At 48.5% G+C, this 27662-nt stretch overlaps 1 long non-coding RNA gene across 1 annotated transcript; it reads left to right on the top strand.

The window, feature by feature from the left end:
- Positions 1-543: 543 nt before the first annotated feature.
- On the top strand, positions 544-27662 carry LOC141407066 (uncharacterized). The gene is made up of 2 exons (XR_012414076.1): positions 544-704; positions 24411-27662. It is a non-coding gene; the product is annotated as an uncharacterized lncRNA (long non-coding RNA).

The following is a 27662-nucleotide window of genomic DNA, read 5'->3' as shown; positions in this document are numbered from 1 at the left end:
CCCTGTTCTCCATCCTCATCCTTTCCCAATAATGAGGCCAAGGGGTTCTTCCCATCATTCCCTGGACTGTTCCCAAGAAAGGACAGAGGCAAGGGGACCGAGGACCCCAGAGAGGTGGCTACTTTTAGGCTACATGGTATGTATGTCTGAGCCTCTCCTTGGGGAGCAAGGATGGAGGCAGGACTTGGGCTGTGGAGGGTCACTCTCCACATTCTACTATGACCATGGCATTGCATTAAAAGCAAAACACCTGGACCCCTTTTACTTAGGCCCTGTGCTGCATGCTGGGATGACAAAGTGTTTCAAGGCAGATGCTGTTTCTGCCCTTGTGGTGCCCACTGTCAGGTAGAGAAGAAAAAGAATCATAGTGAAGTGTGATGAATGCTATAGGCTGAAAACTGCGTTTTACTTTTTTTTCCTCATAAAGGTAATTTAGACATTCTGATAACAGCTAACACAGGGCTTACTACGGATTGAGAATTTGCTGTTTCTGTGTGTGCAACCAACCCAATAAGGCAGTTACTATTATTATCCTCATTTTACAGATAAGGAGCCAGGAGCATAGAAAGTTTAAGCAAGTTGCCCAAGGTCACGGACGTGCTGAGAGAGAGCTGGGATTTGAATTAAGGCACAGTCTGTTTCCATACTCCCTGCTCTCTATCGCTAATTCTCCATTACTCTGGAAAATGAAACAGCTACAGAAGGTAAGAAAAAGAAATTATTCAAAAGTTCTCTACTCTTAGGCCTTCAACATTTGTGTGTATTCTCCTTTTTTTCCCTTTTAAACTTTCTTTTATTGTGTTATGACACAGCACACTACAGAAAAATGCATCAAACAAATGTACAGCTTAACAAATTATTATAAAGTAAATACTGTTTAACCACTGCTCAGGTAAAGAAATAGAATTTTGCCAACACCCCCAATCCTCACTTCCTAATTATTACCCTCAGTCTCCTCCCACAGGGAGCTATCATTTTGATCTTTATGGCAATTATGTTTTCACTTTGCTTTTGAGATTTACTATCTAAGCATATATGTGTAAAACATCATCATTTAGTAGGTTTTGGAATTTTAGATAAACTGCATCATACCACATGCATTATACATGTTTGTGCTGGCTGCTTTCACTCAACATTAGATTGTGAGTTTCATCATGGTAGTTAAGTGTGTAGCATCAGTTTATTCATTTTCATAGCTACATTGTATTCTACTGTAAAAATATACTCACTATGCTTAACTAACCCACATTTGATAGACGTTTGAGTTGTTCCTAGTTTCATACTATTATGGGTGATACTGTTAGGAATATTCTTACACATGTCTTTTCTTGTTTGCAGGGGTATTTGCATCTTTGGTGGGTATACACTTAGGAGTGGAATTGCTGGATGTATATGTCCAGCTTGAATAGCTAACGTCAAACAATTTTATAAGGTGATTGGATCAATTTATATTTCTATAAATTTTTTCTTTTTTTTTTTTTTTTGAGACGGAGTCTCGCTCTATCACCCAGGCTGGAGTGCAGTGGTGTGATATCAGCTCATGGCAACCTCCGCCTCCTTGGTTCAAGCAATTCTCCTCCTTCAGCCTCCTGAGTAGCTGGGGCTACAGGTGTGCGCCACCATGCCCAGATAATTTTTGTATTTTTATTAGAGACAGAGTTTCAGCATGTTGCACAGGCTGGTCTCAAACTCCTGAGCTCAAGTGATCCACCCGCCTCAGCATCCCAAAATGCTGGGATTACAGGCATGAGCCACTGCACCCAGCCCAAATTTATATTTCTTCCGGCCTGTGAAAGTTCTTGTTGCTCTCTACATCTTTGCTTACACTTGGCATTATTAGTGTTCTTAATTTCAGCTATGCTGGTGGATATGCAGTGGTCTCTCCTTGTGGTTTGACTTTGCCTTTCCCTGATGACTAATCATATTGATAATTTTTCATATATTGATTGGACATTTGCATATCTTCTTTTGTGATGGGCTTGTTCAAGTCACTTGCTTATTTTTCCATCGGGGTGTCTGTCTTTTTCTTATTCGTGTGAGTTCTCTGTTCTGGATATAAGCCCTTCATTGGTTATATATGTGATAAACAGCCACTTGTATGCTGTGACTTGCCTTGTCACTTTCAGAATGGTATCTTTTCATGAACATTTTTTGTAAGGAAATTACAGCTCTGTTTTATTGAGGTATACTTTACATACATAAATTCATAGATTTTAAACATTTAATCAGTTTTGACAACTGGATATATCTTTGTAACTGCCACCCCCAAATAACATAAAAGATATTTCCATCACTCCTGAAAATTCCCTAGTGTCATTTTCTACGCAATTCTTCACCGATCTTCCAGAGGCAATGACTTTCTGATTTCTATCACAATACATTACTTCTGCCTGTTCTAGAATTTCAGATAGAATAAAAAGTATATGTTCTTTTGTGTCTAGCTTCTTTTGGTCAATATAACGTTTTTGCTTTTTATTTTTAGATTCATCTATATTGTTGAATTATCAATAGTCATTGCTTTTTATTGCTGAGATTCATCAATAACACTGAGTAGTTTTCATTGAGTGAAGAAACCACAATTTGTTTATCCATTCTCCTGTTGATGGATGTTGGTGGTGTTTGCAGATATTGATCTAGCTATATATGAATTTAATATTATAAACATTTTAATATATTAATCCTATATTTTAATATTTAATAATTAATGTATAAAATATTATGAGTATATATAATTAATCTTTTTACTTTGAGATAAACTGTAGATTCACATGCAGTTGGAAGAAATAATACAGGGGTCCTATGTACACTTTACCCAGGTTCCATCAATGATAACTTCTTTTTTTTTTTTGAGATGGAGTCTCCCTCTGTTGCCCAGGCTGAAGTGCAGTGGTGTGATCTTGGCTCACTGCAACCTCTGCCTCGTAGACTCAAGTGATTCTCTTGCCTCAGCCTCCAGAGTAGCTGGGATTACAAGGTCACACCACTACCGCCCAGCTAATTTTTGCATTTTTAGTAGAGACAGCGTTTCGCCATGTTGCCTAGGCTGATCTTGAACTCCTGACCTCAAGTGATCCCCCCCACCTTGGCCTCCCACAAGTGCTGAGATTACAGGCGTGAGCCACTGCACCTGGCCTGATATAGTTTGAATCTCCAAATCTAAAGTTGAAATGTGATCCCCAGTATTGGAGATGGGGCCTGGTGGGAGATGTTTGGGTCATGGAGGCAGATCCCTCATGAATGGCTTGATGCCCTCCCTGTGGTAATGAATGCATTCTTGCTCTGTTACTTCACATAAGAGCTGTTTGTTTAAAGGAGCCTGGCACCTCCTCCCACCCTTGCTCCCTCTCTTGTCATGTGATGCACCTGCTCTCCACTTGCTTTCTGCCATGATTATAAGCATCCAGAGGCCCTTACCAGAAGCAGATGCTGGCACCATGCTTTGTGTTCAGCCTGCAGAACCATGAGCCAAAGTAAACCTCTTTTCTTTATAAATTACCCAGCCTCAGGTATTCCTTTATAGCAATGCAAACTGATTAACACGTGGTGGGAGGGCTAGACTGGTACCAACTACTCCATCATAGTTGGAAGCAGAAGTTTCCCTCTTTCTTTCTTGATGAAGTGAAGCATGTGTTGGCAAAGATGTTGAGACAGATGCCAGGCAGAGCTAGACACTTTCTCTGACCCTTTGTCTTTGTCGGGTCTCTATGAGCAGTATGGCAACTACTTGTTAGACTCTGTAAGTGCATAGCTGTAATGTCTTGCAACCCCCTGCCTTTAGCATACTCCAAATGAAGGAGCTTCTGCTACATAAACACTGGCGTAAGGTTTTCTCGGATCCTGGAAATAAATCATCTTACCGTTACCACCAAATAGAGTGTGTTCATTTCTTATTACAAATCCAGTTCCGCCTATATTAGTTCCGCCTATATTAGTCTGCCCTTTTACAGTGAAAAAGTTAAGGTTGCCCTGCTGCCTGGTTGAGAGTAGTGGACCCTTTCAAAGGTCTACTGGGCTTCTTTGCTGCTGAAAGTCATTAATTCGTGGGCTAGATTGTTGGCCTTGGGCCTGCAGGCACTGTTTACTGTAGTAAACAGTGCTCCAGCAGAGGGAGACACACAAGGGATGTCTTTCAGCCTGTCAGGAAGGAGGCATGGCCAAATCAAACGCTGGCACAGGGAAGTTACCCTGAGACATGCTATGCCTATAAAGAATGTGAAGCTTGGCGTCTCACTCTGCTCCAGGGGCCCACAAGCAACTCATTCATTCAATAGACATCCAGTGGTTGCCTGTACTGAGCCAGGCTCTGTGCTGAGTTCTGGAGAAACAGAGCAAGGGAAAGGTTCACCAAACACATGAGGCTTGGATTGGCTCCTGGGGTCAAATGTTGGTTCCAAAGAAAACTGAAAAAAAAAAAAAAAAAAAAAATTGCAGTGAGCTCATCGTTTCCACATTTGAAGAAAAGAGCATACAAATCGAGTTCATATTTTGGAAAGGAACCCAGAGATTTCATTTTGGAGCTCGGGTGCACTGCTTGGAGGGGGACCCCTGGCCTTGCCCAACTCATCCACAGGCTCTCAAGAACCCAGACCCAGTTGTATTTCCATAGCGGAAGATATGAACACGCTTCTCTCCTTGTTGGAAGCCTGAGGACTCTTTCTGATTCTCTCCTCCTTTTCCTCCTCTCTCCCAGAAACAGATGTCTGAGCTTGAGGACACCAATTTCACATTGTAGGATCAGGTGTGGCCCTTTGGGATCCATCACTGGGTTACTCTGGGGGCTGGACCCTCCCTTCTTGCCCTTCTGGCACCCATAGTCTGTGGTTGGGTTTGTGATGGGTAGAAACGTGGTAGTTCTGTTTTTGGTGTCCTGAGCAGGGAGGCTGTTGGCCAGGGTGAACATTTATGGGGTCTGTGTGTTCTTTGGATAAGTGAATCTACCTCCCTAAAGTCTTGATGTTTTCTCTGAAAATTCAGTTTCTGTTGAGGGGGAGGTCTCTGCAGGTTCTAAGATTCCAGAGACTTCCTAGGTTTCCAAAGATGATTTCTGGGATTCCTTTTGTTAGTTTTATAAATATGCCTTTGACTTCCTTTCTTGGTCATGTTCTTGTGAGCCCTCTGGCTTTGGGGCCTCGGGTCATGAACAAGGGAAGCAGACAGAGCTACCTTGCTTACTAGGTCTGGTTGTTTTGGGTTCACTTGACCACATTGGTGGATAATACCTTGAGGCCAGGTAAGATGGTGTGTCTGGACACATCCTTGACCATATCTTGTCCTGATTCCTCCATCCCTTCTCTGCCCTCCCACCAGGTTGCAGAGTCCTTTTCTACCTTGTATCCATTGTCACTGGCAGGATGATGATGTTCCTTCCACAGACAGGCTTAGATTTTTGAGGAAACCCCAGTGGGTTTTTTTTTTTTTTTTTTTTTTTCCAGGGAGGAAAAGTCTATGATACGGTGGTCAGAATTAGTTACAATGAAAGAATGGAAGTTTGTGGATTTAAAAATAAAACAACTGGGTCTGGAAAATACACTGTAGAGGAGGTTCTCTAAGTGGAAATTTGTGAATGCTGTGGCATTCTAAGTTTTCCAGTTGGAAAGGGATTACTAAGTTGGGAAGCTGCATCCTGCCCTGGAAGCTAAGAAGGCAAAGGGAAGCCTGATTTGCTACCAACTGAGTGGCCATCAGAAATGGGAGCTACAACCTTCCTGGGTGACGGTATAAGGCCTCTTTGCTCTCTCAGTAGAACAAGTATGAATGCCAATCAATGAAGGGCACAGTGTTTTCCTCATCTGCCCTTCTGCATGAAACAAGGAAACCATTTGATAACATGCCAAGACTCACCAGAGAGGGAGGGGACTGAGGCTTCAAAGTGATGTGCTAGATTCTTTGGGAATGTACCAGAAGGGTACAGCTTCCTGACTCGGTAATCCCATTTCAACCAGAAAACAGCATGCCACAGAGTCCACAGATTCCAGTTAGGCCAGGGAGAAAGGAAGTCCATAATTACTTCTGATAAAAAGATACATGAATAGCCGGGCGCGGTGGCTCATGCCTGTAATCCCAGCACTTTGAGAGGCTGAGGCAGGCGGATTGCCTGAGGTCAGGAGTTCAAGACCAGCCTCGCCAACATGGTGAAACCCCATCTCTACTAAAAATACAAAAAATTAGTCAGGTGTGGTGGCAGGTGCCTGTAATCCCAGCTACTTGGGAGGCTGAGGCTGGAGAATTGCTTTAACCCAGGAGGTGGAGGTTACAGTGAGCAGAGAGCGTGCCACTGCACTGCAGCCTGGGCGACGGAGTGTGACTCCATCTCAAACAAACAAACAAACAAATAAACGAAAAGATACATGAATAAGTAGGGAAAATTCATGAAGGTGTGGCCAGTTTTGGATAAATGTATCCAAAGCTTTCTGATGGATCAGATTTCAATAAAAGGATTTTCTTGGTACATAAACTGCTCTGAGCCCCCAAGAGTTTGATTCTTTCCTTCCAGCTCTCCTGGCACAGCCAGAGGAGGGTTTTGTGTAATTGGCCCTTGAAACATTATTACAATCACTTTGTGGCTTCTTTCAGCTTATTTTTAATTACAAGGTCTATTGCATTTTTAAATTATTAACTCTGACAATTACTTATCTTGGCATTTTCTTATCTTGATGAAAATGAAAACAGCAAGGTCATGTTAGCTCACTTGAGGTTTTGGTCTGCTGCAGCTTAAATTGAGCTGAATAGCTCAGCAAATGTTTGCAGTGCGGGGACCAGCTGAGGTTGCAGAGGGTCTGTTCAGGGAACAGGGGCGGGAAGAACTCGGCAACACAGAGGCTAGTTCAAGGGCGTTTGGAGCCCAGGTGGTCAGGGCCCGTCTGTGGAAGTGGGAGGTGCCCTTGTAGGTGATGATGGCCCATGAGCAGCTTCTTCGCCTCAGGAGCTCTGCATACAGCTCGCCTGGGACAGACAGCCGGAGGCAGAGCCAGGAAGGAGACAGCAACCCTCTGTCTCACAGTAACTTCTTTCTCTGACCTTCTGTGTTGGTCCTCACTCTATGACAACAACAGCAACTAAACAATAATGATAAGTGACCGTTACTGAGTGGTTACTATGTGTCTAATGCCTTGCCCACGACGCTTGGCAAATATCCACGGATGCTGGGCATGGCAGGCCCGCATCGCCATGCTGCCATCTGTCCAGCAGGGGGTAGTGTGACTACACCATAAAGGGGACCTCCTTCTTTACCTGGGTTCTTAGGAAAAAATATCTCGAGTTTCTGCTGGATGCTGGAAGGATGCTTCTAGCTTTGACAGTGAGTCCAAATCTCCAACAGTGAGGGCAAAACAAAGTATGATTATCGGCTGGGCATGGTGGCTCACGCCTGCAATCCCAGGACTTTGGGAGGCCGAGGTGGATGGATCACAGAGTCAGGCGTTTGAGACCAGCCTGGCCAACATAATGAAACCCCGTCCCTACTAAAAATACAAAAAATTAGCCGGGTATGGTGGTGCAGGCCTGTAATCCCAGCTACTTGGGAGGCTGAGGCAGGAGAATTGGTTGAACCCAGGAGGCAGAGCTTGCAGTAAGCTGAGATCGTGCCACTGCACTCCAGCCTGGGCGACAGTGTGAGACTCCATCTCAAAATAAATAAATAAATAAATAAATAAATAAATAAATAAATAATAAATTAAGAAAAAAAGAAAGTATGATTGTCATTCCTCCACCAATCTCAGGGCGCCTGCCGGTCCATGAGTCCCAACCCGAAGTCCTTCGGTGTTCAGGCCCCAGCTCCATTGACTCCACCAAGGGCAAAGGGCAGGCATGAACTTGGAGAAATGGCTTCAGCCTCAGTGGACAATGCTGATACCACGGTAGGGTCCTTGGCAACATGCCTCCTTAGAGATACACAGACAGTTCCTCAACCTGAGAGCCGCTTGGTGGGAAGTAGAGATGGGGTGCCCCCATCCCCAGATGTGTTATATGCATTAGCCAATGGGCACTGCTGTTGAGAGATTGCTTGGCCATTTGGGGCAGCTGGCTTAGAAGACACACCCCTTGGATGTCTGCAGCTTCTCAGCCAGAAACCGGAGAAAAAGTTCCATCTTTCCCATAGGCTGGGAGCCAGTCACACCCAGGGTATAATGCTGAAGGGGAAGGGAGCAAGACTGTTGGTGGGACATGGTTGTCCCACAGCAAGACTGTTGGTGAGACAGGGCTCCAACTGCCCTGGCCCTCTGCAGAGCCTCCTGAGAAGGTAAGGTAGTGGCTGGCTGTCTGCTCTGGATGATTTCTGCTGACCTAGTTCTGGGAGTGGTTTCATGGCTTGGGGAACAGCCAAGAACTTCCCAGAAAGGACTACACAGAAATTTGTGACAGCCCCAGAGGCCTGCTCAGGACTCTGAGGGCTGAATTTTTTTTTTTTTTTTTTTTTAATCTTGGGGAGACAGTTTTGGTTATGGTCCCCAGCAAAGACAGGCTGGGAGATTTCTTCTACCAGCCTCCATGAGGAGTTCAGATCCTGGGTCCCTCAGCACAGCCCACATCTAAGGCTGTAGCTGTGACGAACTTAAAAATCAATGCCGCCGCCCAACCGCTCAGCTTCAGAAGTGCCCTAGGTTCAAATGTTCAAAGCAGCCCTGAGTTATCTTTGCAGCTTCTTCAAATTCCTCCACTAGTCTCTAGGCCCTGAGAAAGGAAAATGTTAATCTATCTCAGACTGCCAACTCCTCCAACCCCAAGCACCTTCTTCCTGCTAGGCTGGAAACTTTGCAAACTGGAAAATGTCTGTGCGCTGGAGGCCAATGCCCATGCTCCAGGCCTCTTGCTCCCTGGCCGCAGGCCTCATCCCAAATCCAGTCGTCCCTGTAAAGTTCCAAAGCTCAAAAAGCTGCTTGCGTGTGTGCAGGCAGGCACGCGATGGTGGTGGGCACGCGATGGTGGTGGGCACACGATGGTGGTGGGCACGCGATGGTGGTGGGCATGCGACGGTGGTGGGCACGCGATGGTGGTGGGCACGTGTGGGTGCATCTGTGGGCCTCTCCTCTGGAGAGATTTGCCTTTCACTGCCTGAGATGCAGCTGAGGAGGAAATGTTCCCTGATTCCTGATCTGGTAGATCAGCTGGGGCCATTGTGTGTTCTGGTTTATAATGTTAATAGGAATACTAATAATACCTGACATTTCTTGAGCGCTTTAACTAGGTTCTTCACCAGGGTTGTTTAATTTAATTCTCACAAGAGCCCTATGAGGTAGATGCTATATGGAATATAATATATATAAAATAATATAATTTTTTTTTGAGACAGGGTTTTGCTCTTGTTGCTCAGGCTGGAGTGCAATGGTATGATCTTGGCTCACCGCAACCTCCATCTCCTGGGTTCAAGCGATTCTCCTGCCTTAACCTCCCAAGTAGCTGGGATTACAGGCATGCCTAGCTAATTTTGTATTTTTTGTAGAGATGGGGTTTCACCATGTTGGCCAGGCTGATCTCAAACTCCTGACCTCACCTGCCTTGGCCTTCCAAAGTGCTGGGATTACAAGGGTGAGCCACCACACCTGGCCACTTTTATTTTTTTTATTTTTGAGACAATGTCTCATTCTGTCACCCAGACTGGAGTGTAGTGGTGTGATAACTGCTCACTGTAGCCTTGATCTCCTGGACTCAAATGATCCTCCTGCCTCAGCCTCTTTTAGTAGAGATAAGGTTTTGCTATGTTGCCTAGGCTGGGCTTGAACTCCTGAGCTCAAGCAATCTGCCCGCCTCAGCCTCCCAAAGTGCCAGGGTTACAGGCCCTGTTTTCTGAGATTCACCTGAAGAGTCTAAACATGAGACACAGTGGGGGTAGATGGGAAGAGAAGAAAGGGGAGGAGGGGAAGGGAGGAGACAGGGTAGGGGGTACAGACACACACACACACACACACACACACACACACACACACACACAGGTGTGAGGCACATTTGGAGCCAACTGTGCTTCTACCAGTAGTAAGACCACTGATGTATAAGTAAGTGTTTCTTACAGACATGGGCCACATGGGGCAAAGGGCTGGCCTCATAAAACTGCCTAGAAGGGAAAGGTGACCCTGAAGACAGATGGACCCCCAAATTCCTGGAGATTGAGGGAGGAAAGCAAGAGCCACACAGAGGAGCCTGCAGCCAAGTGTTCCATTTGGGGTCTCCAAAGAATCCACAAAGCACCCATGAGGGAAAGTTCAGGCCAGAGAAAACCCACCTTACATGTCAGCTGTGAGCAAAAAAAGGCAATGCCGGATGACACTGGTAACAGTCAAATAATACTGTTCCTGCCCTCCTCCTTCTCCCCGCTCCACACTTATTCAGAGTGGGAATCAGAATGTCTTGATGGACGGGCACTTTGGTGGTAGCTGCTTTATCTGGCGCCTCTAGGATTGAAGTGGATGGACAGCACACTGAACCGTCCTGACAAGCATGATCTGGTGGCCAGAAGCCAACTTCAGCCGCTATAATGCAGTCATGGTCCCCCCTTCAGTTTCCCAGGCCTAAGCCGGTTCATGTCCTGGAACCACATGATCAAAGCGGTCTTGGCCTTCTTGAGAAAGAAATCTGCAAAGTGCCACAAATACATCCATATATATACCGCAAAACTACTCCTAAGCCTTGACCAGTGGGATCTGCAGACACTGGATCTGAGGAGTGAGGAAATAGGCAGTCCTTTAAGGGACCCCTAGACACTAGATTTTAATTTTTGCTAATTCCTCGGAACTCAAACTGCCCCCTTGGCCTGCCAGTCAAAGGAAAGGTTTGTGGTGGTGAGCTGATAAATGGAGTTTTGACCAAACTTCGTCTCACACTGGGCCCATGGACTCACTCTTGTGACACTTCCCTAGTCTCTAGGTATCTAATTGGAATAGACATACTCTGCAATTGACAGAATCATCACATTAGCTCCCTGACCTGTAGACTGAAGCCATTATGAATTTTCCTCTTCCTGCAAGGATAGTAAGCTAAAAACAATATTGCATCCTTGGCAGGGGGGTCGGGGGAGGATTTTAGAGAATAGTATCAAAATACAGGGATCCTGGAATCAAGAGGGTGAAAGTGGGCAGAGCTTCCTTCACTACTATACCTAATAACACACTCATAATTTTTGCTTCCTTACTTTGCAGCTTTGGACTCAGCTAGTTTGGAAGTCTTGGTTTTCAAGGGAGAAACCAGGAAACACAACAATGACACCACAGAATTGGAAGTTGAGACTGCTATCTAGCCTCTAATGTTAGGCTACTAACAGGCACAGATAGTGTTTACCATTTGTATTAGTTTTCGCATTGCTATAAAGAAATACCTGAGGCTGGGCACAGTGGCTCACGCCTGTAATCCCAGCACTTTGGGAGGCTGAGGTGGGTGGATCACCTGAGGCCAGGAGTTCGAGACCAGCCTGACCAACATGGTGAAACCACATCTCTACTAAAAATACAAAAATTAGCTGGGCATGGTGAAGCATGCCTGTAATCCCAGCTACTTGGGAGGCTGAGGCAGGAGAATCACTTGAACCTGGGAGGCACAGGTTGCAGTGAGCCAAGATCGCACCTTTGCACTCCAGCCTGGGCAACAAGGGTGAAACACCATCTCAAAAAAAAAAAAAAAAAAAAAAAAGAAAAGAAAAGAAATACCTGAGACTGGATAACTTATACAGAAAAGAGATTTAATTGGCTTAGAGTTCTGCAGGCCGTGCAGGAAGCTAAGTGGCTTATACTTCTCAGGAGGCCTCATGAAACTTACAATCATGGCGGAAGGCAGAGGAAGCAGGCATGTCTTATGTGTGGCCGGAGCAGGAGGGAGAGAGAGAGAGAGAGAGAGAGAGAGAGAGAGAGAGAGAGAGAGTGAGCTGCACACTTTTAAACAACCAGATCTCACAATAACTCACACACTATCACAAGAACAGCACCAAGGGGAATGGCGCTAACCCATTCGTGGGAACTTCACCCCCCCGTGATCCAATCACCTCCCACCAGGCCCCACCTCCAACAGTGGGGATTACAATTTAACATGAGATTTGGGTGGCGACACAGATCCAAACTGTATCACCATACTAGTAGGGATGATTGATCCTGATTACCAACACATTCATTGTTTTGCTTAAGTTAGTTTGAGTTGGTTTCCTGTCCTTTGCAACAAAGGTATATAGTAGGAGCTCAATAACTACTGAATTGTGAGTTAGTTTCTCTTCTATCTCTTTAGGTCGCTCCCTGAGTGGGCCACAGAATAGCATGAATAATTCCCATTTGTTTCTATGGGTGGGAGGGTCCGTCCTGACCCGGTTCCTGACTACACCTGGAAATGAGTCCACCCTGAGGTGGGGTGGGGGCAAAGGGGAGTGCAACCTGGAGAGAGCAGCAGAGAATGGAAACAAACTTTGCTTGTTTTTTAAAACATGAAAAAAAAAGTAGCAATTTCACTTCGTGTTTAATATCACTTTACATTTTATTCCTCTCCCCAAACACTCTCAGGGCCTCTGAAAGTTTCTGCAGTGCACAATTTGAAATTGCTTCTTCGTTTCACAACTCAAGGGATAGCTTGAGCTAAGAGTCAGAGCTCTAAAGGAAGTCACCTTTGTGCCCTGCTTCTCTTTGTTACAATGCCCAGTGACGTTTACTTAATGGGTCGGAAATGAGGTCTCAGGTGTTTATGTCAGAGCTTTGAGAATCTTATCTGGTGGTACAACTTTCACTCAAAATTAATGTGCTGCATGGTGAGGGGGATGAACAAACTCGTTAGGAGAGCAAACCGATTTCCTCATTGTCACCTAACAGCATTCATTGTGTGTGTGCTTAGAATAATGTCTTTTCTACAAGCCAAATGGGAAAATGCTCTAATGTATTTCCCTGAATTTGGCCTGCCACTATTGTAAATTACCTTGCTTAATGGACTTTGGGATTCTGTTATCTATTTGGAGACTTCTGAGCTCCTGGAGAACCAAATCAGGTGTCTTAGTCCCCAGGAAGGGAAGGCAGGCTTAGAAGATTTACAGCTCTGTGAACATCATTATTGATGTCTGTTGTGTTTTGCAAACAACTTTCCTGTGGAATAAGTGCTTATAATGAGGCTGCGGGCAGTTTTTTTGATAAGTTGCCCTGAAATAATGACTACCAGGGACCATAAATTCCCTCTGGAAATCAACATTCCAGGAAGGTATTTGGCAATTATTTCAACCCCACCCCCACCACCACCTCAGCTGTGTGTGGGAACCCCGCCAAGTTCCTCAGCAACCTTCAGTGTATTTACTAAGAGTCGCTAAAATAATCATAACAACAACAACTACAACAACAACTCCAACTCCAACAGCACACATTTGTAGAGCACTTTGCAGCTTACAGAGGGGTTCACAGACCTTATCTCACTGAGGAGATGCGGAAGTTGAGGCCCAGGGACACCAGCCAGTAGTGAGGGCTGCTGGAAACAGGGCAGGGCCCGGTCTTCCTGATTTGCATCCATTGTCTCTACTCTCTACTTCTGTGTTGGTTAATTTTATGTGTTGACTTGACTGGGCCACATGCCACCCAGATACTTGGTTAGATATTATTCTGAGTGCTTCTGTGAGGGTGTTTTTGGATGAGAATAACTTTTCTTATTTTTTATTATTATTGTTTTTCAAGAGTCAGAGTCTCACTTTGTCACCCAGGTTGGAGTGCAGTGGCATGATCACAGCTCACTGCAGCCTCAAACTCCTGGGCTCAGGTGATCCTCCTTCCTCAGCCTCCCAAGTAGCTAGGACTACAGATGTGCACCACCACATCCAACTAAGTTTTTATTTTTATTTTTGTAGAGATGAGGTCTTGCTATGTTACCCAGGCTGTTTTTTTTTTTTTTTTTTTTTTGAGACAGGGTCTCATTCCATTGCCCAGCCTCCAGGCTGGAGTGCAGTGGTGCGATCTCAGCTGACTGCAACCTCTGCCTCCCAGGCTCAAGTGATCCTCCCACCTCAGCTTCTGAGTAGCTGGGACTGCAGGTGCATGCCACCATGCCTGGCTAATTTTTGTAACTTTTGTAGAGATGTAAGTTTCACCATGTTGCCCAGGCTGGTCTTGAACTTCTGAACTCAAGTGATCCACCTGCCTCAGCCTCCCAAAATGCTGGGATTACAGGCATGTGCCACCACACCTTGCTGAGAATAACATTTAAATCAGTAGACAGAGTAAAGCAGGTTATCTTTTCTAATGTGGTTGGGCATCATCCAATCAGTTGAAGGCCTGAATAGAACAAAAACGCTGGCCCTCCCCCAATGCAGAATTCTTCTGCCTGATGGCCTGTGAACTGGAACATAGGCTTATTCTGGTTCCACAGCAACTTCTGGCCTTTGGGCTTAAACTGGGACATCGGCTCTGCAGATTTTGGATTTGCTAGACTCCATAATGATGTGAGCCAATTCCTTAGAAATCTTTCTTTCTCTCTCTCTCTGCCATCTCCCAGTAGCCATGTTCACAAATGCTTTCTGTATATATATGGCTGCTATTGGTTCTGTTTCTCTGGATAACTCTGACTAGTACAGCCACTCATCTCATGTCATTAAACAATGTACCCCCACAGGCTCCCCTTGCCAGTCCCTGAGCTGAGGTGCAGGCTTGAGTTGGGGGATACAAAAGGCTAAGATTGCTTGTGGGATTAAAATGTTTTTAGATTTTTTAAAATTTTAATTGTGGTACAATACAGAAAAAAATTTACCCTCTTGATCATTTTTGAAGTGTACAGCCCAGTAGGATAATATATTCACAGTGCCGTGTAAAGTTTTGATTTTAGCTGGACTAGATAAGACTCTTTAATACCTGAAGATAACATCATCCGTAGAGCCAAAAGTGACCCCAAATTATGGGATTTTCAGGGAGAGGGAAAAAACAAAAAAAAGCTCTTGCCTGTTTGCCCTGTGGAGCTGTAGCCTTTCTCTAAACCAGGGCGGGAGCCAGCTGTAGAGCTGTGATATCAAGGTCACAAGGAGCCACAGAACTGGAGGAGGGGCCACAGAACCAGAGGAGGGGCCACAGAACCAGAGGAGGGGCCATAGAACCAGGGGAGGAGCCACAGAACCAGGGGAGGAGACACAGAACCGGAGGAGGAGCCACAGAACCAGACAAGGGGCCACAGAATCGGAGGAGGAGCCACAGAATTGGAGGAGGAGCCACAGAACTGGAGGAGGAGCCACAGAACCAGGGGAGGAGTCACAGAACCGGAGGAGGAGCCATAGAACTGGAGGAGGAGCCACGGAACTGGAGGAGAAGCCACGGAACTGGAGGAGGAGCCACAGAACCAGAGGAGGAGCCTCAGTACTGGAGGAGGAGCTGCAGTACTGGAGGAGGAGCCACAGAACCGGAGGGGATTTGGGGAGGAGGGGTCATCCTAGCTGAATGTTGAAGAATGGTGGGATCTGAACAATTGAAGATGGGGAGGGAGAGGGGTCAGTCTCAGCGCACACACCTGCCACCCTGCTGCCAGGATGGTGGGCATGTGTCCTTAGGCCACAGCCACCTTGATGGCCATAAACATTCCTGTTGCCTTTGCAGTCCTAGCTGGTTCTCCAGTAGCTCTAGATTCTGGAGGAACAGTGTCCATCCTCTACTCCCTCTGAGCTTTCTATCCACACCTGAGAGGCATTTTATAAATAGCCTGTTGACAAAACCTTAAGTATAGTACCCCTGCGAGCTAAATTACCCAGTGGCACAGCTGTAAGTATGTAAGGACCATCGGAGTGTGACCAGTGGGGCTGGTAGGTGCAGGGAGGAGCAGAGCATGGCCCTCTGCCCCCGGTCCATGTCCTGAGCATGACCAGGACTGGCCTGAAGGAGTGGGATAGGAGCTGTCTGATCAGAGAGCCCTTCCTCGGGGTCCTCTGTCCTGACCAGCTTCTTCTCTGAGACCATGAAAGAACAGAGCATATGGCTGGGGCAGTTTGGGGAGGAGCCAGCCTCTGGGGTCAGGTCTGGGACCCTGCACCAGGATTCGAAGCACTTCAGCCCCAAGCAGTGGGCTGCATCCCAGGCCTGGGGGGTCTGACTTCAGCCTGCTGGCAGCTCCCACTCACCACATTGTGGCCACAGGAGCCTTCTTCCATGACTTCTATGCATGAAACCCAGGCTCCCTGTGGGGTCCCTCGCCTGCCAGGAACACCCTCCTCTTCTTACTCTTTCGACCAGCTTCTTCTACCTGCCCCTCAAATCCCAACCAAAATTGTGCAGATGGGCTTTCCCATCATTCCACCCTGGTCTGGATGAAATCAGAGCCCCTGGTGTACACTCCTGTGTCCCTCAAATTCTAATAGTTATTATTAAATACTCATTGTTGAGTATCATTGTCATTGTTGGCTGAAAGCCTGCCACCATTGAAAGCTCTGAGGACAGGGCAGTGTCTGGCTGTTGCTCCCTGTATCCCTAGCACTTAGCATGGGGCCTGGCACGCCGTGGGTGTGCAGGGAGTGTGACTGAATGAAAGACAGAATCTTTAGCAGAGCCTACACCTCTCTGAAACCAGAAGCACCCGTACTCCAACAGCTGAAACCTCCCTTCATCTCCCTGGAAACATCTGGCAAGCTCCACAACTCAGTCCAGCTGAAGGAAGTGGAAGGGCCAGCCAGACCTTGCACCAGGGTGTGCTGAGGACACACAGCCGGGAGCACTGGGCCGCAATCTTTAGCCAGGCCGGAGTGGGTGGCAGGAGAGGCGGCGCCCACACTGGATCATCCTGGTCGATGCCACTGTGTCAGCCGCCCAGAGTGGGCCATAGAGGACAGAGAGGCCGCCCTACACTCTACAAGGCAGGTCATGGAGGGGTGAGGCCTTCTTGGGCAAGGGCGACTGGGCAGTGTGGCCTGTTAGGGTGTCGGGAGTGTCAGGTAGGGAGGCAAAGCTCCAGGCTGTGTCAGGATATCAGGAGACACAGAGATGAGGCCACAGCGAAGGTACAGGACTTGCCGTAGTTCCTGCAAGGAGGAGCCGCAGTACTGGAGGAGGAGCCACAGAGCCGGAGGGGATTTGGGGAGGAGGGGTCATCCTAGCTGAATGTTGAAGAATGGTGGGATCTCAACAATTGAAGATGGGGACTTCAGGCCAGTAGTCTCAAGGTCTGCATCATGAAGCCCTTCCTGACGAGTCCGGGCTTTGCTGACCACACCAGCAGAGTTAAAGTGAAGTCCTGGTCATGTAGATCCGGAAGGTTGGCGCCCCTGGGACAAGCCACAGCCCAGCAGGTCTCAGGTGGGAGGGAGCGGGTGAGGCAGCAGCAAGCGGTTGGGCTCACCTGGGGCCACAAGGTCCCCACGGGCTTTCAGGGCTCAGATGTGTGAGTGGGGGTGGGGGCGGAGGGGAGAGGCAGTGGAGGAGGGTAAGGGAGAGAGAAGGATGGGTGGGAGGAGAAAGTGGGGACAAGGAGGAGGAAGGGAAGTGGATAGAGAAGGAGGAGGGAGGAGCGGGGAAAGAAGAGAAATGAAGGAAGGGGTGAGGAGGGAGGGGAGCCCTGGCCGCGTGGCTGTTGGGCAGGCCTGGTGCAGGCAGTGTGGCCCACATGCTGCCCCTCCAGACACAGGGCTCAGCCTGGTGGCCGGGGGCAGGGAGCCTCTTGGCCTAAGCCTCACATTCACAATTGCCTCTTTACATTTAGATGTTGGGAATGGTTCCAAGTGAGGTTTTAATGTTAGGAGCAGTAATTTGTTAAATGTAAGCATTTAAAACCTGCCACAGGATTTATATCCGCATCTTGATATGTCTTTGGTTTTTAATCTATAAGAGGCCTGATAAAGTGGATGTGGTTCAGACCTCTGGGCCTGGGGCAGCCCCACGGGGAAAGCCTTTTTCGGGGAGAGAGCCTCCGGCCGCGGGGGCCCTAGGCCCAGTTCCCACTTGTACACATTGCTGGATGTCTCACCTCCCTGGCTCTGCAAACCCTGGCCAGACACCAAGCCTCCCCACCAATGGGAGAACTTAGGGTGTTTTAATCACTTCTTTTTCACCCCATTAGTGAGGTAGGATCTCACCCTATGGTTACGGGATGTGTGAACACTTGACACCCAGCACTGGACAGACAGATTGACAGCAGTTTATCAGTCATATGTGCTCACAGCCCCGGGGAGGAGGACTCAGCACTCCACACCAGCCACAGGGGGGTCACACTCAGGAGCAACGTGAACCACCTGGGGCTGTGGAAGCAGGCTTTGTAGTACCAAGAGGGCAAGGTGCCCCTGCTTCCCACAGGAGGACGTGGTTGACTTGGCTGAATAGTTCTGAGGGCTGGCAGGGAACCGAAACCCACTACTCAGAGAGAAGCAGGAACTACATCTGGTCTCCCGGATAAGGAGGTTGTCTGGCCTGGGGACCTTATCCGCAGGAAGAGAGGTGGAGGGGGAACTTGTGGTTAGACCATCCGAGGCCCTCCCAATTTTATCAGATGTCATGGTGGCACATAGTAGGCCTTCATATAGTGCAAAGGAACTAATAGGCTTAGAGCTCCTTCCTCAGGTGCAGGGTAGAGGAGGAAGGCTGGAGCTGGAGCAGATGGCAGCATGGTCAAGGGCTCAGTGAGAGCTCGGGAGAGGCTGTCGGGGACTTCGAGGACCCCAGGAGGTCGCCCAGGAAGACACATTAAAGCTCTCTGGCACATTCTTGCCCCTGCTGTGCTTAAACCAAATCAAACTTATTCCTGGTAGAGGACCATTCCATTTTTCTGATCTGATGGAGAAGAAATACATTGAATTGAATGAAGATGCATTGAATGTCTTCAGGCCAGCAGTCTCAAGGTCCAGCCACCAAGAGGGCAAACTGACCTTGACAGGTGCAGGCTCAGGATCCTGGGATGTGGGAAGCCCCAGAGTATCTTCCGTCCCCCTTCTCCCCTTGAAACCCTAGATCTGGGCTCACAGGATGGCCTTGGGGAGCCATCAGAAAGATGGAGACAGGCCAGGCATGGTGGCTTATGCCTGTAATCCCAGCACTTTGGGAGGCCAAGGTGGGCGGATCACGAGGTCAGGAGTTTGGCCAACATGGTGAAACCCCGTCTCTGCTAAAAATACAAAAAATTAGCTAGGTGTGGTGGTGCGTGCCTATAATACCAGCTACTCAGGAGGCTGAGGCAGGAGAATCACTTGAACCCAGAAGGCGTAGGTTGCAGTGAGCTGAGATTGTGCCACTACACTCCAGCCTGGGTGACAGAGCAAGACTCTCCCTAAAAAAAGAAAGAAAGATGGAGATGTGGCCCAGGGCCACACATTCCAGATCTCCATGGTTTCCTTTGGAGTCATTGTCTCCATCTTTTCAGACTGACAGGTCAAACCCTCTAGTGTGCCCTTAACCCCAGCAGTCTCTGCACCCTCCTTCCACTTGGGCTTCGCTGCTCCTCTGAGCCCAGTGCCAGACTCAGGGGCTGCACAGGACCCCACCCTTGCTTTCCTGGCCCTCATGCTGTGGTTCCCTCATCCTTTACACAACCCTGATTCCATAGGTGCTGGAGCTTCTTCCTGCAGTGGCCAGTGGTCCATTGTCCTTGTCATGCTTTTCTGACTCCAGTGAGGGGACTGTGTATTTGAATATGAATCTGTTTTGGTCTCACTGCAAGATTTGGGACACTTTTCCTAAAGCTGGGAAGGGGCTGGTGGTTCAGTGTGCAGGTTTCGCAAGCAACAGAAAATGGTACACTTGGCCTAGGCATTGCTAAGACCTGGCAGGACCTCAGGGGGGTATCTGGCAGAGGCCCACCCTTGCTGCCACATCAGGGGTGATGTGAGACTCTTCCCTGAATGTTCTGCTGTGTACAGGACCCCCAAGAATATTGCACGATCCTAGGGAGGGAAAGAGGCCTCACTAAAACCTGACCAACGTTGGCTTTCTCATCAGCCTTGGAAAGTGGCTCATGAAACGCTGCATACTCATTTTTTCCTCTAGCTATAAAAGCAATTATAAAATTTAGAAAATATGGAAGAATGTGAAGACCACCAGACTCACCCAGTACCCCACCATCCAGGAGAAAGCACTATTGCCATTCAGGTCTCTTTCTCTCCAGTCATGGTTTATGCCTGTCTAGTGATGAATATATGCGGTTTACAGGATGAGGGTTCCACTGTAGAGAGTTCTGTTTGCTGCCTTTTGTTTAACAGCTGCACAATATTCTCCTGTGTGGATCTGCTATCATTCATTTCCCCTGTTTTTGGGCTCTTTGGGTTGTTTCCAGTTTTTTGTTTGTTTGTTTGTTTTTGTTTTTCTGTTATTAATAATGCTGCTGGAAACGTCTTTGCGTATTGGTCTTTATGTATGTCTCCAATAACGTGATTTGTCAAATGTCACTGTGCAAAAGACCCAGCTTGGGTGCCCAGTTGCCACACACGCTGGACTCTTCCCAGTTCCAGCAGCCTGCAAAACTCCTGAGCCTGTCTTTCCAGAATGTTCTTCCAGCCAAAGTCTAAGATGCTGATGAGGAAAAAGCAGAGTAAGACTGTGATGATGCTGGAGGGTGTGTACTCTCCAGTACAGGGACTGTCGTGGGTTGACCTGTGTAAGGAGGTGTCCTGACCCAGAGCTCCAAAGCTAGATGCAAACACCCATTTTCAGAGCTCTTGTCCCTTTAGTGAGTGTGTAGTGTGTGCCAGATTAGAGCTAACCTTCTCTTTACCTGCCTGAAGCATTCAAGTCTTCCCCACAACCCTTTAAGGTGATAGTATTTCTGCCCCTGATTGACAGACAAGGGAACTGAGGCACAGATAGAGGCTAATTACTTGCCCAAGATCCCAGAGTCAGTGACAATGCTGGAACTTAAAACAAACAAAAGCAAACCACCCACCACAGTGCAGGGACGGTGGCTCTGACACAAACGTAAATCGCATCGTCACTAGCTGACTCCCACATGCCTGTTCGCGTTTTTCCTTTCTCTGCTGCTTGGATTTTACACACCCCATCTTCCGGGTGGGTGTCTGAATACTTCCAATTCAGGACTGTTGAGCCTGACACTTCCTCTGCATTCGTTTGGCTCAAAGCTCCTGTCCACCTCCATCCACCGCATCTGAAACTTTGAGAAGGAAACTTCAAAATGTCATTGGAGCTGGAACAGCACGTTTGCTGGTGGGGGACCCTGCTGTGACTCACTGCTGGGCTCAGAGCCACTGAAAACATTTCTCTTGGTAAGGGGGCCACTGCGGCCAGCAGAGCTTTACAGGCCCAAGGCTCTGCCTGAGCTACCTTCAGAAGAGAGGAGGCACTGTGCAGTGCTTCCAAAAGGCCTCCCACGGTTCCCAGGGGAGCGGGGACCCATGGATGTGCTGAGGAGAGAGATCCAGACTGTGGGTGACACATGCAAGTGCCCAGTTGCCACACACGCTGGACTCTTCCAAGTTCCAGGAGACTGCAAAGCTCCTGAGCCTGTCTTTCCAGAATGTTCTTCCAGCCAAAGTCTAAGGTGCTGATGAGGAAAGAGCAGAGTAAGACTGTGATGATGCTGGAGAGTGTGTACTCTCCAGTACGGGGACTGTCGTGGGTTGACCTGTGCCATCCAAAAGACATGTTACAGTCTCAGCCCCATTATTTCAGAATGTGACTTTATTTGAAAATAGGGTCTTCACAGATGAGTTTTGTTAAAAGAAGGTAACACTGGATTGGGGTGGGCCCTAAATCAATGGCTGGTGTTCTTATAAGAAGGCCATGTGACAATGGAAGTGGAGATTGGCGAGATCCGGAAGCGAGGAGACGCATGGAATGGATTCTCCCTGGAGCCTTCAGAGGAAACATCGTTCTGCAGACACTGTCTTTTTGGACTTGGCCTCCAGAATTGAGAGAATACATTTCTTTTGTTTAAAGCCACCCAGGTTATGAACACTAATATAGGGGGTGAATTGGAGGGCTTGGCCCACCCGGAGGCACTAGATTCCATTCCTAGGGGCTGGAACGATGTCCTCAAAAGAGGAAGGAAGGGTTAGGACAGGATTTTCAACCCAGAAGTCCAAATAGAAGGAGACATTCGAAGCTTGGCCCTTAAGTCTGTGCTCTTGGCTGTCTCGATAGTCTGTCCCTGGGGCCTCCCCAGTTTGGTCAGGCTCTGGGACCTGTGTGGGCCTGACAGTGCAAATCCTCTGTGTGAGGACTGGTCTGACTGAGAAGTTTCTGTGTGTTATGGGATCAATACTGAGACTGGACTTTGTACGTCCACACCAGAAAGTAGAAAGTGATTTCCTTCAAATCATCTTTAAAAGTTTCTGACTAGAATTTTAAGTCTGTTTATCAGCACAAGGGACTCTATATCATCCTCTACCACCCCCTATTTCTCTATTTTAACTGGAAGATAAAAATAGTTAATCAGAGAGTCAGAGTTGAATGGGGAAAGTACCTGATTCTCGCATTCTTTCCTTTTTCTCTCACTCGCAAAGTGAATTTAGAGATAGGGAGCAGCTGGCTGAGGGAGGAGCACCTCAGTATCTGTATTGATGGAGAAGAAACCGGGCTGTGTCCCTGAGGACCCACAGCTGCCACCATCAAAGCCTCAGCCAGCATAGGCCGGAGCAAAGGTAAAAGCTTATTTGGGGGAGCTGAACTTCCCCTTCCCTAAAGCCGGGCAGCAACCTGAGTGACCCGGCTCAGAGTGAAAGCCTTCATCCTCCCCTCCTTTCTCTTTTTGTCATTATTTAAAAATCCTTCAGTCCTCTTCAGGGTTCAGATCTTATTGCTGTTGATTCCCGCCCTCCCACCTTTTTTATTTTTTTCGAGACAGTGTCTCACTCTGTCGCCCAGGCTGGAGTGCCGTGGCACAATCTCAGCTCACTGCAACTCTGCCTCCTGGGTTCAAGCTTTTCTCCCACCTCAGCCTCCCGAGTAGCTGGGATTACAGGCATGCGCCACCATGCCCAGCTAATTTTTTGTATTTTTAGTAGAGATGAGGCTTCACCATGTTGGACAGGCTGGTCTTGAACTCCTGACCTCAGGTGATCCATCCACCTCGGCCTCTCAAAGTGCTAGGATTACAGGCGTGAGCCACCATGCCCGGCCCCCGATGTCCATTTTTTATGCATATGGTTGTTTATTATGTCTGCTCACAGCCCTAGGAGGACAGGGATTTTGTTCCTTTTGTTCACTGCTGTGTCCTCAGTACGTAGAATGTGCTTGACCCATAGTAGGTGCTTAGAAAGTATTTATCAAATCAATCTGAAAAAGATTGCTGCTTTGCGGAGACACGTGCTGACTGTGTTCTCAAATCCATGTGGAAGGAGACAGAGAGGGCACACACTTTTTTCCTTGAAAGTGAAAAAGAAGAATCCTGGCCTGGCGTGGTGGCTCAAGCCTGTAATCCCAGCACTTTGGGAGGCCGAGACGGGCGGATCGCGAGGTCAGGAGATCGAGACTATCCTGGCTAATACGGTGAAACCCCGTCTCTACTAAAAAAATACAAAAAAAACTAGCCGGGCGAGGTGGCGGGCGCCTGTAGTCCGAGCTACTGGAGGCTGAGGCAGGAGAATGGCGTGAACCCGGGAGACGGAGCTTGCAGTAAGCTGAGATCCGGCCACTGCACTCTAGCCTGGGTGACAGAGCGAGACTCCGTCTCAAAAAAAAAAAAAAAAAAAAGAAGAATCCAAACCACATATTCACAGTGCCTGTAATTTCTCCAGAGTACCTTTACAGGTATAAAGTGCTGGAGTCGGCGTTACAGTCACCGTGTCACTGATGGGAAACAGAGCCTGCGTGGAGTGAAATGAGTTGCTCATAGTGACACAGGGTTAGGGCCAGGACTGGGCCAGGAACCCTGCTGTCCTGCCTGGAGTCCATGTCCCATGCCCTGGATCAGTGTGGACTGTAAAAGTTGCATTTATTAATTTATACTTGAATCATGGCATTGAAAAAGAAAACTGGCTGATCCAGCGTTTTCCAAAATGTATCCTAAGACTCTAGGTCCTCAAGATCCTTTGTGAAAAATTTGCAAACTTGTTCCTCCCGCAGAGGATGTAGGGGAAGGTATCACACGCACGTCTCTCAGGATCTCTAAGTCCTACAGGAAGGGGGCCCATTTAACTTCATCGAGTCCTGTGTTTTCCTCTTGTTTTGAACTTTAGGAGCCCGCCCCTTCCCTCCCTTTCTCCCTCTGCCTTTCCTTTCTAGTACTAAGCATCCTGCAGTGGGAAATTTGGATGCCATCCAACTCCTTCGTGTCTTCCTTACAAGGAAAGCCCTCATTCACCATTTTCAGACGATGGCTTGGAGGCGAGAAGGGCCTAGGGCTGAAACCTCGCTGCTAAAGACTCAGGCCTGGCAACAAAACCCTCCTGGGCTCTTGTGCTGGCTGGTCCTCTTGGGAAGGATGGCTGGGCTCTAGAGGGTGGGTGCCTGGGGTGTTGCTAGCAGGATGGGCGTTCTGGGGTAAGGAACCAACTCCCATAGCTGGCAGCTGCCCTCCTGGAGCTGAGTGGAACAGTCTGTGGTTAATTATTTGCTTCTCCTGAACAGCGCTGCCTACTCCGACCCACAGCTCCCTGAGCCTGATTACATTACCCCTTCCACGAAGATTCATCTCAAACTTGTTTGATGCCTCTCCAAAGAGCTCCATCTGGTTCCCTCCCTATTCCTGACAGGTGGCTAACGCAGCTCTCTGAAGCCCCCCAAACACCAGGAAGCATCTTCTGCAGAACTGACTTGGCTTTTATGTCACATTGCTGTCTCCCCATCGTGCATTTGCTACAACTACAGACATTTGTATGGAAATGGAATCCGTGTTTGTAAGGGTTCATCTGCTCAGGCTGCCTTGTGAGCAGGCACTGGGGGACAATCTGCCCGGCCAGCACCCACCCACGTGGCTCCTCGGCTCCTCGGGCAGGACTTCTCCAAACTCTGAGAGTGGGGGATGCCATTGGGCTGGGATTTATGGCCCGTGTGAGCCTTCCTGGGCCACAGGAGCATCTGCTTCACCACTGCAACAACGTCTCTCCATCTCTAAGCATATGTCCAGAGTGGGGCTGTCACTTGCCGGGCTGTGGGCTGTGCTGTGGAGCGCTTGGCCAGAGGGTGGGGCCATGCTGCACCAGGAACAGCGGTGGGGAGGCCTGGGGCCACGCACTGTAACAGAGGCACAGAGGAGCCACGTGTGGCACATCAAGAGAGGGGTTAGGCACGAGTGCACCTTTTTCCATCCAGATACACCCCACATGAGCATGGACTCAGCGTTTACAGAGCACTTTCACCTCCCTTCGGAGTTTTTCTTCAGGACAGGAGTTACCGAGTGAATGCCTGCGTCCTCACCAGATTCATCTGTTAGAGGTTAACCATCAGTGCCAAGGCATTAGGAGGTGGAGCCTGTGGGAGGTGATGAGGGTTGAGGGAGGGCGTGTGAGTGGGGCCCTCCTGATGGGATTAGCGCCTCTTGTAAGAAGAGGAAGAGACACCAGAGCTTCCTGTCTCCGCCATATGAGGACCCAGCAAAAAGGCAGCAGGCTGCAAACCAGGAAGAGGGTCTCCTCAGAACCTGGCCATGCTGGCAGCCTCCTCGGAGTCCCCGCCTTCACAGCTGGGAGGAACACGTGTCTGTTGTTTAAGCCCCCCAGGCTGTGGTGTTTTTTCACAGCAGCCTGAGCTGACTAAGGCAATGGGAGACTTTAGCTTGCAGGAAGAGGAGGTTCATTGGCTCCAGGTCACAGTCTGGTCCTGCAGCTCCAAATTCCAAGCCCCTTGCTCAGTACCAGTGGGTCAGGGTCAGAGAATTCCAAGGAAGGCCAGGCTGGGGAGGGGCCCCTGAGGGTGGGGATGGGGACAGTCCACCCTAGAGATGGGGTCCCACTCTGCCACATGGTTCAGAGCAGGCCCTGCCTTAGGGACCCTGCCCTCCATCACTCTCAGGCTGTATGGTTCGGGGGCCCCCCAACTACACCACCCGCACCTTCGGGAGTGCATTAGACCTAGGCCTGGCCAAGCCAGTAAATGCCTATTGAGCACCTTCTACATGGCAGGTGCTGTCCAGGCGCCTGGGAAGTAGCAGTGAATAAAACAGGCAAAAGTCCTATGCTGTGGACTTTACATGTTGGTGGAGGAAGAAAGACAATAAAAGTCATATCCACTGCATTAGAAAGTTAGAATGGTCGGGAGAACAATACAGTGAGGAGGGGACAGGGTGTATGTGGGTGGAATGGAAGTGGGGAGGACTGAGGAGGTGGCCCCTGAGGAAAGGCTTGAAGGAGGGGAGAGAGGAACAGGGAACGGAGAGGGCAGAGTCCCTGAGGAGGGAGCACTGGTGGGTGGGTTTGAAGAGCAGCAAGAAGCTATGACCAGAGCAGAGAGGAGAGGATTTGGAGGTGGGGGCTGAGGTAGGGCCTTTGGCTGGTGCTCAGAGGGTGATGGGAGGTCACTGAGGGGTATGGGGCAGAGAAATGCCACCATCTCACCCACATTTTGACAAGAGCACTCTGTTGTGATGAACGGCTGGTGGGGAGGGGGCTCTGCTGGAGGCTGGCACAGCAGAATCCAGGTGAGAAACGGTAGAGGGGGCAGAAGGAGTCCGACTTGGTATGTATTTTGAAATGTTTGCTGACCACTTGAATATGGAGTGAGAGAGAGGGAGGCAGTGAGGATGCTTTCAGCATCAGCAAATGGGAAGATAGATTTCCATTGACCGAGAGGCAGATGAATGTACGAAGAACAGTTTTGCAGCTAAAGACAGGATTTCCCACTTGGAAACGTGAGGTTTGTCATATCCCTTAGAAATGCAAGCGAGGCTGTCAAGTGAGCCTCCAGCTCAGGGTGGGTTGGGGCTGGCGATACAAAATTGGGAAGCACATGGAGGGCATTTGAAGTCAGGAAACTGCACAATGTTGCAAGCTGGTGATTGCTGGTGCAACGCAGAAGCCTGAAGCTTGCATCCTCAGACATCCAGTGATAAGCAGTGGCGCAGGCCAGGTGGAATCCACAAAGATTCTGGAAAGAAGCCGCCAGGGAGGTGGGAGGAAAGCCAGGAGGGTTTTCATGCTGGCGGCTGAACCTCGTGGCTTCTTGTCACCCCTGGCCACTGTGTTGCCCATGGTGCAGGCACAGGACCCGTGTTGGTCTGATCAGAGCACAGCCAGGGTACTTACTGGAGTCACAGAGCACAGGAAGCAAGCTATTTTCTGTCTTACTGTGCTTAGCTGGGAAGAGGAATGAGTCGGGAGCTGTTGGTAGCCATTTTCCCAGTCCAAGTAAGCAACTGGCACCAGATCAGAATTGCCAGATGCAAGACGCAGAGGGAGGCAGAGTCCCAGGCCATTTCAGCTCCACGTTCAACCATGCCCCAAGCTCCTGGCTTTTAGTTTCATCAGCCAATAATTTCCTAATTTTGCTCAAATCGGCTTAAGCTGGGTGTCTGTCATTTGCAACTCAAACAATTCTGACCAAAGCATCAATGCACCCAACACCTACACGGGGAGAACCTCCCCCACCGTCATTTTGAGGCTGTGCCCTCCAGTTGAACACCTGTTCTCTGTGGCACTGACTCCTCTTTCCATAGGGACATCTTACAACAGTTGCCTTTATCTGAGGTTGTGCAAAGAGGGATGGAGGAGAAAACAATGAAGAATCACTGGTGAGGATTTTTTTTTGTTGTTGTTAAAAGAAACATTTTAGATAAATGTATCAGTTTAATTGAGCAAATAATTTGTGAATCAGCCAGCGTCTGGCACTGGGGTAGGCTTAGAGAGACTTTGGTGCTGTCCTGTGGTTGGAGAGAATTTGCAGACA

The sequence above is a fragment of the Macaca fascicularis genome, chromosome 6 (assembly GCF_037993035.2).
Source record: "Macaca fascicularis isolate 582-1 chromosome 6, T2T-MFA8v1.1".
Lineage (NCBI taxonomy): Eukaryota > Metazoa > Chordata > Mammalia > Primates > Cercopithecidae > Macaca > Macaca fascicularis.
This window is presented reverse-complemented; position numbering and strand designations above follow the sequence as displayed.